Source organism: Vigna umbellata, chromosome 5 (genome assembly GCF_029865625.1).
Source record: "Vigna umbellata cultivar VRB3 chromosome 5, Vumbellata_1.0, whole genome shotgun sequence".
Classification (NCBI taxonomy): Eukaryota; Viridiplantae; Streptophyta; class Magnoliopsida; order Fabales; family Fabaceae; genus Vigna; species Vigna umbellata.
In genome coordinates, this window is record NC_142169.1 from 58,518,693 (window position 1) to 58,532,047 (window position 13,355).

At 32.5% G+C, this 13,355-nt stretch overlaps 1 pseudogene; it reads left to right on the top strand.

The window, feature by feature from the left end:
- Positions 1 to 10,634: 10,634 nt before the first annotated feature.
- Positions 10,635 to 12,692, top strand: LOC124840498 (protein FAR1-RELATED SEQUENCE 11 pseudogene; annotated as a pseudogene).
- The last annotated feature ends 663 nt before the right edge of the window (positions 12,693 to 13,355 follow it).

Below are 13,355 nucleotides of genomic sequence, written 5' to 3' on the forward strand. Positions count from 1 at the left end.
TGACTTTTTATATGAATGCGGACGTCTCAAATTTCAATCCAAAAAAGAGTAATTTGTCGTCTATGCCGATATGTGTTATAAGGTTTATAATTTTTTGTTTATCTTTATTAATGAAAAATTATTCTTAAGGTCAACTTTTTATATGAATGCAGACGTCTCGTAGATTTCAATCCAAAAAAAAAGTAATTTGTCTATGTCAAGGTGTGTTATAAGGTTTATAATTTTTGTTTATCTTTATTAATGAAAAATTATTCTTAAGGTCAACTTTTTATATGAATGCAAACGTGGATTTCAATCTAGAAAGGAGTAAACTGTTTATGGGAAGGTGTGTTATAAGATTCATAATTTCTTCTCATTTTTTAATAATGAAAAAGATCCTTAAGGTCAACTTTTTATATGAAGGCAGACGTCTCATGGATTTCAATCCAAAAAAGAGTAATTTGTCGTCTATGTCGAGGTGTGTTATAAGGTTCATAATTTTTTGCTTATCTTTATTAATGAAAAATTATTCTTAAGGTCAACTTTTTATATGAATGCAGGCGTCTTGTAGATTTCAATCCAAAAAAGAGTAATTTGTCTACGCCAAGGTGTGTTATAAGGTTTATAATTTTTGTTTATCTTTATTAATGAAAAATTATTCTTAAGGTCAACTTTTTATATGAATGCAGACGTCTTGTGGATTTCAATCTAGAAAGGAGTAAACTGTCTATGGGAAGGTGTGTTATAAGATTCATAATTTCTTGTCATTTTTTAATAATGAAAAAAACCCTTAAGGTCAACTTTTTATATGAATGCAGACGTCTCGTGGATTTCAATCCAGAAAAGAGTAATTTGTCTACGGGGAGGTGTGTTATAAGGTTCATAAATATCCTTAAGGTCATATTTTTATATGAATACAGACCTCTCGTGGATTTCAATCCAAAAAGGAGTAATTAATTTGTCTATGGGGAAGTGTGTTATAAGATTCATAATTTCTTCTCATTTTTTAATAATGAAAAAAACCCTTAGGGTCAACTTTTTATCTGAATGCAGACGTCTCGTGGATTTCAATCCAGAAAAGAGTAATTTGTCTACAGGGAGGTGTGTTATAAGGTTTATAATTTTTTCTTATATTTATTAAAAAAAAATTCTTAAGGTCCATTTTTTATATGAATGCAGACTTCTCACGGTATTTCAGTCCACAAAGAAGTGATTTGTCTAGTGATGAAAGGTGTGTAATAAGATTCATAATTTGTTTTTATCTTTTTTAATGAAAAAATTCTTTAAGGTCAACTTTTCTATAAATGCAGGGTTGACATCATAATTTTGAGGTTGAATAGAGAGGTATGTTATAAGGTTCATCATTTTTCTTATCTATTATTAATGAACAAAATCTTTAAACGTCATCTTTTTATATGAATGTAGCTACCCAAAGATATTCAATTGAAGGATAAGGAAATTTTCTACTGGGAGGTAAAATTTTTGTAAAATATATATTCTAATGTGATTATCAACAACAAAGTAGTGTAATTAGTAATTGACAATTAATTCTTTGTTTCTTTGTTGTTTTGTTGTTACAATCAGAGACAGAGACTCAAGTAATTATATGCATGAATATTCATGGTTATGGCTTGCTGAAGGATAATTTCTCTTCATGTTTATATGTAGCGATAAACTACAATCAATGAAATTAGCTTAATTATAATATAATACAAACTCAAACTCGAGAGCTTTACAAGCTTATCAGTATTCTCTTAAATAATTCAAGGTTTTAATGTTGTTGTTAAATGTCAATTGACGACTAACCTAATTTTGATGGTAGTTTGTTAAGTGGTACAATTACATGTGTGTGCTTCTATGTGTGATTGTTATATTATCTTGAATAACTTTTGAGAGTGTTCTTCTTTCCTTACATGCATGTACTCAACGAAAAAATTTTGCCTTTATTTTTTGGCCATGATTAGTAAAGGTCCTAGAATTTATTTTTTTTAAAAGAAACTTTTTTCTTAAAGGTACCATTATACGGTACTTTAGGAAGGTTGGAACTTTTTAACAAAATATCATTTAGTATGAAGAAAACTTTGTTATTTACCCATACACAATTTTAATATATTGACCTTAATTCTCATGGAAATCTTTATGATTACTTACCACATCGAGAGTATTTCTTATTCATATTAGTGCAAAAAATATTTTTTATACCGACTTTTTATACTAGTTGAAATTTATTAGGTATAAAAAGTGGTGAGGTGACAATATAGTAAATATGATAATTTTTTCTATACTAGTTGGATTTAGAATTGATATAGAAAGTGATGCGGTGGAAAAACTGTAATAAATATAAAACTTTTCTATATTGATTGCACTCAGAACTGGTATAAAAAATCATTTTTCTATAATAATTAGATTTAGAACTGGTATAAAAAGTCATATGCTGACAAAAATGTAATATTGGAAAACATTTTCTATACTGACTAGTCACTATAATGGTATAGAATGTTTAACATTCTTCTGCACCTTCCTTTCGCCTTTCACTTTCTCTTATTCGTGCTTCTTCTTGTTTACTTCTTCTCATGTTGCTACATTACTCTACAATTCGTTTCATTGTTTGTTTCTTTCGTTCACTCTGTCATTCGTCTTTGGTTCTCGGTTGTCTTTGTTGTCCTTGGTTGTCGTCGTTGGTTGTCGTCGCTGTGGTGGGTGACTGATAACTCTCAGTTTTTGCATCTTTTTCTAGTCTTAGAAGTCTATCTTAGTTTCTTTTAGTTTTCATTGTCTAGAATTAGGATAGTTTTTAGTTTTTCTTTTAATTCTTTAGTTTTGTAAAAATGTGGTTAAAAAGGTATTTTTCGGAGTAATTTTGGTGCTCTTTAAATAAATAGTAATTTTCTCTTTTATAGAAACTACAAATTAAAATGCTTTTTCTCCAATTTTTCTTATATAGCCTTTATTTTTTACTTTTTATTGTTTAACCCTTTCCATTTTGCAAAAATGCCCCTAGTCAACTAGGCTGGAGAGTCAACTAAAGAAGCAAATTGGGCTGAAACTGCAATTGGGCTGATGTGTTGTTGATTTGGGCCTCTCTGAATTGGAATTGAGTGCACTAGATATTGAGCCGTGGAGATTTGGGTTGCGGATTAAGTGAAGCTTTGCATTTTGGAGTGACGTTGCTACCTTTGAAGAAGGGCCAGTGCCTTGAGTTCATTTTGGAGAGAAAAGGAGCGAGCACCCAAAGTTAGGGTTTTTAATGAGCACGAGAGAAACAGGCTCCATGGCCCATATGTTACTTTACCAGAGCTCAGTGAAGACCGGGTGTTAGCTGCAAAACCAACGGCAAGTGCACCGGTCGCAGTGTAGCAAGTGATAAATATCGTTCTCTCCCAAGGGACTGTGCAAAACATGACAATTCTTCCTTTTTATAACTCAATTAGACATCAAAGTGTACAAAAAAACACAAGAAACTCTTTTTGGTATTCTAACAAACAGTTGGTGTGCAAGGAATTTAACATAGAGTATTTACAATTTGTTAAGACTAGAATTCATCCATTTCATTCTCATGCATTCACAAACATCTCAAGTCCATCCAATAGGTGTTCAATTTCAGTTCTAGGTTCAATTCATATTTCTCAATACATCAAGAACCAAAATTCATGCATGGGTGATCAATCCAAAGCAAGCATTAAGCATAGAAATTGAATACTAACATGAATTGGAACAACATATATCATTAACATTACAAAATACATAAGAATTCCATGTTTTACAACTAATCTCAACAAATAGGAAAAGCCCTCCATGGTGGAGAACTTAGGGTTCTACAAAATTGAAGAGATAAGGAAGAAATTGAAACCATAGAAGTGTACATAGCCTTTCTCAAGGTTCTTTGCAGCTGCTCCATGCTCCAATTGTGCTTCCCCTTCGCATCTCCATCTTCAATTCGTGACCCATCTTCTTCCTCAACCCAAAAGGGGTAAAATCACCATTGATGAAGCTTGAAGACCCAAGGAGGAAGATGGGTTGTTCCCACAGCTCCTAGCTCACCTCCAAGTGCTCTAGGTGAAGGAAAACATGTCTAGCTCTAGGAAGATACAAAGCCCTTCGAGTTTTAGCCCTAAATAGATCAAATTTGTCACATCAGCATTGCCACCGCTCAACTACCCTAGCTGCACCTCAGCGGCAGCATTCCAGAGAGCTGGCGCTCAGCGGCACGCCAACTGCACCCAGCGGCAACATTCCAGAGAGGTAGCGCTCAGCTGCACAAAAACTGTGTCGCTCAGCTACAACAAGTCTGGTCGAGTGGCGCTCAACTGCACGCCAGCTGCACTCCAACGGTAGCAAGTCGCGATCAGGTGGCACTCAGCTGCACGCCTGCCGCACCCCAGCGGCAGCACTTATGTTCATTGTTCTTCTTTTCACACTTCTTCCTGCTTTTGTGGTTCTTTGATTCTTTGGATTGGCAAATTGATCTTTCATTGTCCAAAAACATGTTCCTTTGATTTATTGCTTGTTTTCCTCCACTAGAATTGCTTCCTATTCATTTATTTCCAACACTCAAACAAAGAGATTAGAGGTAAAAACAAACATATACTAAATAAAACACAAGAAAACTAGAAAACACACTAAACTTGAGGATAAAACACGGTAAAAGCTATGAAGGAGTTGATTTATTCACAAAATATATACACAAAAACACGTAAAATCAACCGTTATCACCGGGGCACGTGCGAGAGGCTTAATCAACAGAAAGGAAGAAGAAAGATGAAGAGGATGATCGAAGGGTTCAAAGAGAAAGAGTGAACGAGAAGAAGGGTTGATCGTCCGATTGAATAAGATGCGTGAAACGTTAAAGCGCAGGTTCTCTTTTCTCTTGAACCCTATAAAAAGGGTTTTGCTGTACAGAGTAGAGGGTATCGAGTGGAGGGTGACAGACTCCGCTTTAAGGAGTGAAAGCGGAGGGTGACAGACTCCGCATGAGAGAGAGACGATCTGAATTCACGATTTTAGGGTTTATGCGCTTTCCTTAGAAGTAGTTTTTCTAGTGTTTTGGATTGTTCAAGCTAGATTTCACGGTGGTGGCAGCCCGTGAACATCTCGATGGTGTTGATTCCGGTACATTGTAGTTATTTCGTTCCTTATAATAAAGATTTAGATTTCTTTTAGATTTCTCGCATCAATTTTACTTTTGTTGCGTCTTTACTTTGATTTCTTACACAACTTTTATTTCTTACACAACTTTTATTTTCCAGCACTTACTTGTTATTTTCCAGCTTTGGTTGAATTAGTTTAGGTTTATAATTATTTACTTTTATTGCAATTTGCATAGAATAGGTTTTAGTTTTATGAGCTTATGGTTTGTTAATTGTACTTAGTTATGTTTTGAATAGTTTTTGTGATTTGATTGAGAGATGTGCAGATAATGTTTTCACGTCATGTGTATTATGTAGGGGTTAGGTACTTGTTCTATTACTTTTTGATTCAGTTTCTAAGATTTGTGATGTTAGTATGGTTGATTTTGATTTCTAGAAATTTTGGTTTGTATGGATGAGTTTTCTTGTATCTTGAGATTAGGATTAAGATGTTTTGTTTAGTTTCATTTAGCTGATGTCAATTAGCATTTAGATTTTTTTTAGCATTTACTTTTGTGAATATATTTTGGATTGTTCCAGCTTTAGTATATAGGTTCTGTTTACTTCTTTTCTTTAAATAGGTTTTTTTTTTTTAATTTGATTCTTTTCCTTTTAAATTTCAATTTTATTTCTTTGTCCCCACCTGTTTAGTAATTAGTCAATAGTAAATAAAATAACTAGATTTTAACCAAACACTTTAAAACTTAACTTTGTTGAGTCCAAGGATTGATATTATGGTCATTCCTATGCTATATTAACGGGGACCAATTTTGTTCTGATTTTGTGCGACCGAAATCAGTTTAACAATGACGCTCTCACCCGTGGTGGATCAAGTTGTTGTTCGTATGTGATGAAGCCCTTGTCGTGGTTACGCCTATAGTGTGTCGCTTGCGTGGTGGGTTTTGTGGTAGGTTGGTTGGTGGCGTTTCTACCAATTTGCTCAAGCTACCATGGTATAGTGGGTCACTAACGTTGATCGTCGTGCTTGTGGTGTTTTGTTGATCTTCTAGTTATGGTTACAGGTAAGTTACATGTATTTACTATTGTTGAAGATGTCGTGGTTTTTGGTATTTATTGTTACATTGCATTTGTTGTGAGGAAAATTCAATATTGTGATGTTTTCCATATTTTTGGGAACTTTCTATGTTTGTCCTATTGCATTCAATTGGTTTGATTACCCTTTTGTGTTAGAATTAATGAAAAAACAATGAGGTATAAAATAAAGCGAAGGCATGTATCTTGTTTTTTTTTCTTTTCGTTGAATCCTATGCTAGAGGTGGTCTATTTTTTGTGGTAATCAAAATCACCAAATAAATTATAGGTAAAAAAAATGGACATCGATATGTATTTAACTATTTCTTAGCTCCACCTAAAAACAAAGTTATTGGTTTTTATAGATAACAATGAATGGGAAATGAATAAATTTGATACACACAACAAATGAATATGAAAGTGGAGTAGAACAATTTTTTGAATTTGAAAAAATGAATGTTCCAAACAATAATGGAAGATTGTATAGCCCGTGTATTAATTGTTTGAATGAGTGAAAACTACCAAGTGAAATTATTTGGGAACATGTCCTTTGTGATGGATTCGTAAGGAGCTACACACAGTGGACATGGCATGGTGAATTCGTAAGGAGCTACACAAAATGGACATGGCATGGTGAATTAATAGACATGTCAATTGTAAGTGAGTCTCAAGTAGAAGTAGAAGAAGTTGATTTAAAAATGTGTGATCAGTTAGAGGACATGATATGTGATGTCGAACATGATTCCTTCGAATGTGCTCACGTGTATGACAACTTGTGCAATGTCGCAGAAAAACCTTTGTATCAAAAATGCATTAAATATACTCAATTGTTAGCGATATTAAAATTGCAATGTGAAGCCAATAAATGGGTAGACTAGTAAAAGCTTCATAGAATTGCTTGAGTTTTTGAGTTACATGCTTCCTGAAGGTAAAACATTGCCAACACACAATTATGATGTCTGCAGAAGATAATAAGGGTCCTTTTCCAAAAGTCTTATGGTATCTTCCTCTTGTTTCATGATTGAAACGCTTATTCAGTTCAACCCAAATGATGCAAAACTCATGAGAGATGGTTGTTAACTCTTTGGCAAACATGCCAAATCGTGCAAGTAATATAGTTGTAATTCCATATATCGTCTCCCAAAGGATTTACAATTGTTTAGGTAATTATGCTTACTCACTAGTTTAGACAATGAATACAAATGATGATTGGTTCAAGTGTATATTGAACATAAGAAAATTACTGAAAATAACAATTATAAAGTGATATGGATAAAGATTCATTGGGGTCAGATTTCATGACCCAAGCTCTAGTCACTCAATCATGCAATATAATTCTAACATATTCACACATTCACATCAAAAGTAAACAAACCCTAATTCCTTATAAACAAGTCCTAAACCTTCTTGTAAAAATATTAATCCCTTAGATATTCAAACACAATATTTGCATTAAGAAAAGATGTCAAGAATGACCAAGAGCCTTAGTCTATGTCTAGAACCAAGCCTTTTGGTTGTTCTATTCCGGTCTAGGTTCTAAAACACTTTCCAATGATTAGATACCAACAAAAAGAGCATATATATTCCATAATGCAAGTAAAAACAAGAGATAAAACATATGAATACAAAAAGAGATTCTATTGCATGGGAAAAGTTACAAAGAGTTTAGATACATTACATCCAACCCCAATGAAATGGAGTTTAGCTACTCCTATACATTCTAGAACATAAGGATGGATTGGATGATGAAAATGATGAAGGAAGATGAAGCCTTGAGCTCTAGAAGTGCCTCAACCACCATTCTTGACCTCTGCCTCCTTTCCAAGTGCAAAAGTGTTTCCTTTCGCTCACTTTCACACTTTAAGCACAATCCCAAAAAGTGCATTTTCACTAGGCGAGAATCACCACTTGTTGGGCGAGTGGTACTTTTTATGAAAGTTAGACAGCTCAGCTCACTAGGCTACAGGCTCTTCTGGCAAGGCTAGCGTTGGATTCTTACTGGGCGAGTTAAGATGGCTCACTAGGAGAACCATTTTTGGCATAATTGCTTAAACAAGCTTCAATCTTCCTCTTTCGCTAGGGGAGAGATTAATTTGTATATGATCCATACTTTTTATATCAGTTAAAGCATTAATTGTATAAAAGTCTAACTTTTTATACTAGATAAGGCTTTATCCAATATAAATAAATGTAACTTTTTACACTGATTAGTGTTACAATTGATATAAAAAGTCATTTTCTATACCGATTATGGCATTAACCGGTATAAGAAATAACGTTTTTAATCAATACCAAATATGTATGTGCTTTCATCCACATACAAACCTATATAAAATTCAATCCCAGAACAGTCCCATAATACAATCTAGATATATATACAAGGAACAAAATAATCAATATACTTCCAACTACTTACGCATCAAATAATAGTTCATAAACTCAACATAGAATGAATACATCTAATATTTACCTAATATCATTTATAAACACATAAAAGAAATGCAACCCACTGCTTTCGAATATCCTTTAGGACCTTTTGCTCCATTGGAGAGACATTATCGAATATCTACACAATGAACAATTTGAGTCAACTTATAATAATAATGACTTAAGTTGATAGTTATAAAATATTCATGTTACCAAATTTCATGAGTCAACAACGTTTGTGGATATGATTTTCTTCATGTGTCTCATGACATAATATTCGCACTCAAAGCTCCTTGGTTGACGTCAACACTATAAGTTAAATTTATAAAGTATCATAAATTATATAATTGTATTTCAATAGTCTAAAAAGTTAAGTACTTATAGTTGGTGCAATGAACTACAACTTATTTCTAGAGGCGATATGGGTTTCCTGCAACTTCGAATAAGCCTCAACAACTCTATAAAAGTTAAATGTACATTGAAATGACTGACTAGTATGAACTTAGTAGAATTAAATTATATGTAAACAACAAATGAATTATTAAAAAACTTGTGCTATTAGTATACTTTTAATTGTCAAAGTGTGAGGTTTTTTGTGTAATGAACATAAGAGAACCACAAGAAGCTATTGAGGAAGAATTACTAGCAATTGCCAGTGACCCAAGCAGATTCAGACAATATCAATGTTAAATAAGATTTACCTTAATAGAATTTAATTTATAAAAATCATACTTATTGTTGAAAATAAGGTGCTAAGTAGATTTATTTATTTTTCCTTTTTAAAGGCCTCTAAAAGATACTTTTGCACATCTTCACCTTTATTCCCAAATCTTTGAATAGCAAGAGGGTTAATAAATCCATAAATGGAATCATTATTCCTTTTAATGTTCAACCAATGTAAATACCTTAAACATTAAAAATGAATAATGTTAGCTAAAAAAAAATGAAACCCCCGAAACCCTTACTCACCTCCCTCATTCCTCTCAACGCTTTCTCTTTCATCTTTCTCACTCCAACATTTTCTCTGTCATCTTATGGTAACCCCAACTGAAAAAAATCAGAAACACTTACCTAACCCTAATCCACCTTCCTCACTTATTCAATTTGTTTCTCTCTCATCTCCATACTCTCTCTTACCTACACACAACAACCCGCGACACCGCAATTTGTTGCTCTTACTCTATTCGTTCATTTGTTTTTCTTCTTATTATTATTAAATTTCTTTTTTAAAATTTTAGAATTAATAGTTTATTTTGAGGAGATTTAATATTTTGACTATTAAGTGATTCGAAAATACTGCATATCGCGTAAATAAAGAAATTAGATATTTATTCATTTGGAAAACATACTGTTACTTTTTAAATTGATTCCATTTTTTTTATAAACCCTAAATTTAATTGTATGCAATGTTACTCAGGTTATAAGAAAATAGAAAAATATTGGCGTTTGTGTGAGACTAAGAGGAAGGGTTGCATTTTTTGATCATTCAGAGGAGGAAAGGCTAAGTTTCTGGAAGGTTCCCGGTGCGAAGGAGGTTGTGGAGCGTGGGATTGGTAACCGCGGGGATGAAGTTGCAATGTCATTAAACAACTCCCAACACATGTATGAGAAAACACGCCATTGATGCAAGTGGTAACGTATTGTATTCAAGTTTTAAATTCTGGTAAATTTGAAAAGTGTTTATTATTATAAGACTCCCCATATATAAGAAATTGCTGATCTTTTATAATTTTATAACTTTTGCTTTTCATATTAAACATTAAGAATATTTATGCGTTACTGAATGATAAAAAGAGAACATTAAAAATTATTCATATATTGGTAAAATTCATGATTATGTTAGAAGTATATGGAAAAAGAGCAGAAGTTAAATAGTCTATTATATGAATATATATATATATATATATATATATATATAATTTGTACATCTAGTTATAATTTTTGTCTTATCTAATTTTCACAAGTATAATGACATCCGAAGGAATTGGTAATTGGCCTGAAGGGTTATTTAGAGATGATGATTCAACATCTACAGATGATGAAATTAGAGAGGTTAGTGAAGATGATGAAATGGAAGATATCTTGAATGAACCTTTGGTTGAAGGTGAATATGCCAATGACTCAACTCTTTACAAAGAAAAATTGTTTAACAACGACACCGATGCTTATAATTTTTATTGTTTATTTGCAAAGACTTCTGGTTTTTCAGTTAGACGTGGACATAGTTACAAATGGATCAACAATAACATTGAAGATATATATAAAAGAAAGTTTATTTGTCACCGAGCAGGTGTTGCTAAACAAAGAAAAATTACTGAAGTAGAAAACCAAAGGAAACAAAAAAGTTCCAGATGTAATTGTAGTGCAAAATTATTGATATCTAAAAGAACATTTGGCTTCGAGGAAAAATGGATGGTTACATGTTTCGAAGACTCTCATAATCATGCATTATTAGATGAGAAAGAAATGTGATTTCTTCCAGCTTATCGTGATATCCCTATTAATGATCAAGCTCGTATATTATTATTGTCGAAAGTTGGTGCTCGGTAAGTCTCATTATGAGAGTGCTTGAAGCGGAGAAAGGGATAGAGGCAGGACATCTACCATTTCTGGACAAAGATATTAGAAATTTTATTAAATCTCAAAGTAGCATTGATAAAGAGAACGACGCTTCAGATGTTCTCAAATTATGCAAAGATTTGAAAGACAAAGATGATGCTTTCCAATATGATTTTGCATTGGATGAAAGTAACAAGTTGGAACATATTATTTGGGTATTTGGTGATTCGATACGAGCATATGAAGCTTTTGGGGATGTGGTTGTCTTTGATACTACGTATCGGATTAATCGTTATGATATGCCTCTTGGACTATGGGTTGGAGTTGATAATCATGGAAGTTCCATTTTTTTTGGTTGTGTTCTATTAAGGGATGAGAAGATACCTTCCTTCACATGGGCTTTAAAGGTAAGTTATAATTATTTGTTGTTATTTTTGTTTCTTAAATATTAACTTTTGTATTTTCATAATTTTTATTATTTGTTATATTTTCAGAGTTTTGTACGCATTGTCAAAGGAAAATGTCCACAAACAATTCTAACTGATCAAGACCATGCACTTAAAGAAGTTGTTTCAAAAGAATTGCCAAATACAAAGCATGCTTTTTGCATATGGCATATTGCGACAAAGTTGCCAACTTGGTTTTCTTTCCTTTTGGGTACAAAATATGACGACTTCAAAACTGAGTTTTATAGGCTATATAATTTAGAATGTGAAAGTGATTTTGAACAACAATGGGATTTGATGGTTGAACGCTTTCATGTAAGTAATAACACATACATTGAGGAACATGCTGCATCCATACTCACACCATATACCTTTGAGTTGCGTCAACATGAGATTGAGTTATCTACAAAATATGCAGCAAGTGTGATTGACAATGACTCTTACTCGGTGCGAGACCATACCAAACTTGATGGAGGTCGTTCTGTAACTTGGATAAAGGAAAAAAATTCAATTCGTTGTTCTTGTAAATAATTTGAATTTTCTGGGATACTATGTAAACATGCTATTCGAGTGTTGTTGAAGAATGACTATTTTAGCATTCCAGAAGAATATCTTCCTTCTCGATGGAGAAGAGAAAGCTCATTGATCCCACAATCAAGACACATAATCAACTATAATGATAACTCCTCTGTTGAGTTTCGATCACTCGTGCAATGTTTAGAGGTTGAATCTTTAAAGATCAAAGATCAAAGATCGAGTTGAAGTAGCTACTAAAGAGTTAAAGAAAGTCATTCACTATTTAAAAGGCATGCCTGAAGTTCAAGAAAATTCAATTGATCTAGAACATGATGTTTTAAATGTTGATGAGTGTGATGTTGAAAATCCTATCACTTCTAAAACAAAAGGTCGACCAAGAGGATCAAGGGCAAAAGGAGGAGTTGAAGCTGCAAAGAAGTCTCGTCATTGTCATTATCCTAATTGTGGTCGAACCGACTCACGAAATTGTCCAATTAAAAAGAAGAAAGATTCACTATTAGCTTCTCAATCATCTCCTAATAAGTTATGCATGACTCTGTTGTATTCTAAAGTTTCATTAATTTGTAATATGTAGGTGATTGATTGAGAGTGACATGTATTGGTTATATTTTCCTCTTAATTAAACTTGTGATATTGGTTATATTATGTGATTGTTGCACTGCTTTTTTTCAGTAGAACTTTATTACACTGCACTATATTTTTGAAGACGGTGAAAATGGAGACAAAACAAAACAAAACGCATAAATTTCCTAAAAATGAAATACCAAAAACGACATTCATTTTCCTCATTATTTACTAACACAAAAATGACTATACCTTTTTTTTGTTATACGTTATTACATAACATTTAATAATAATAACCATTGTTAACTTATTATAAACTAGTTTTAGTTCTTAGAGAAACTTATTTTATTTTCTTTTTCTTATTTTCTTCTCCTTAAAAAAATGTTTATAGAGATGTTCATGTAAACAAGTCTAATGTTAAAAAACAACAAATACATAAACTGTTTTTTGAAGTACCTCGATTCTAGCATAGTGTTACAGAAAAAGGAGTGTTTTACTTATTTAATGACTTCATGTTTTACTTTTACGGTCTTAATTATAAGATCAAAATTCCCATAACAGAAATGAAAGTGTAAAATTTCCAAATTAGTTCATGGCCATTTTGTGTACCAAGAAGTGATCCAAGTTTTGAATGTCTATCGTGAACTGTCTTTGTTGGTCAGTCACCCAAATTTCAAAAGATTTC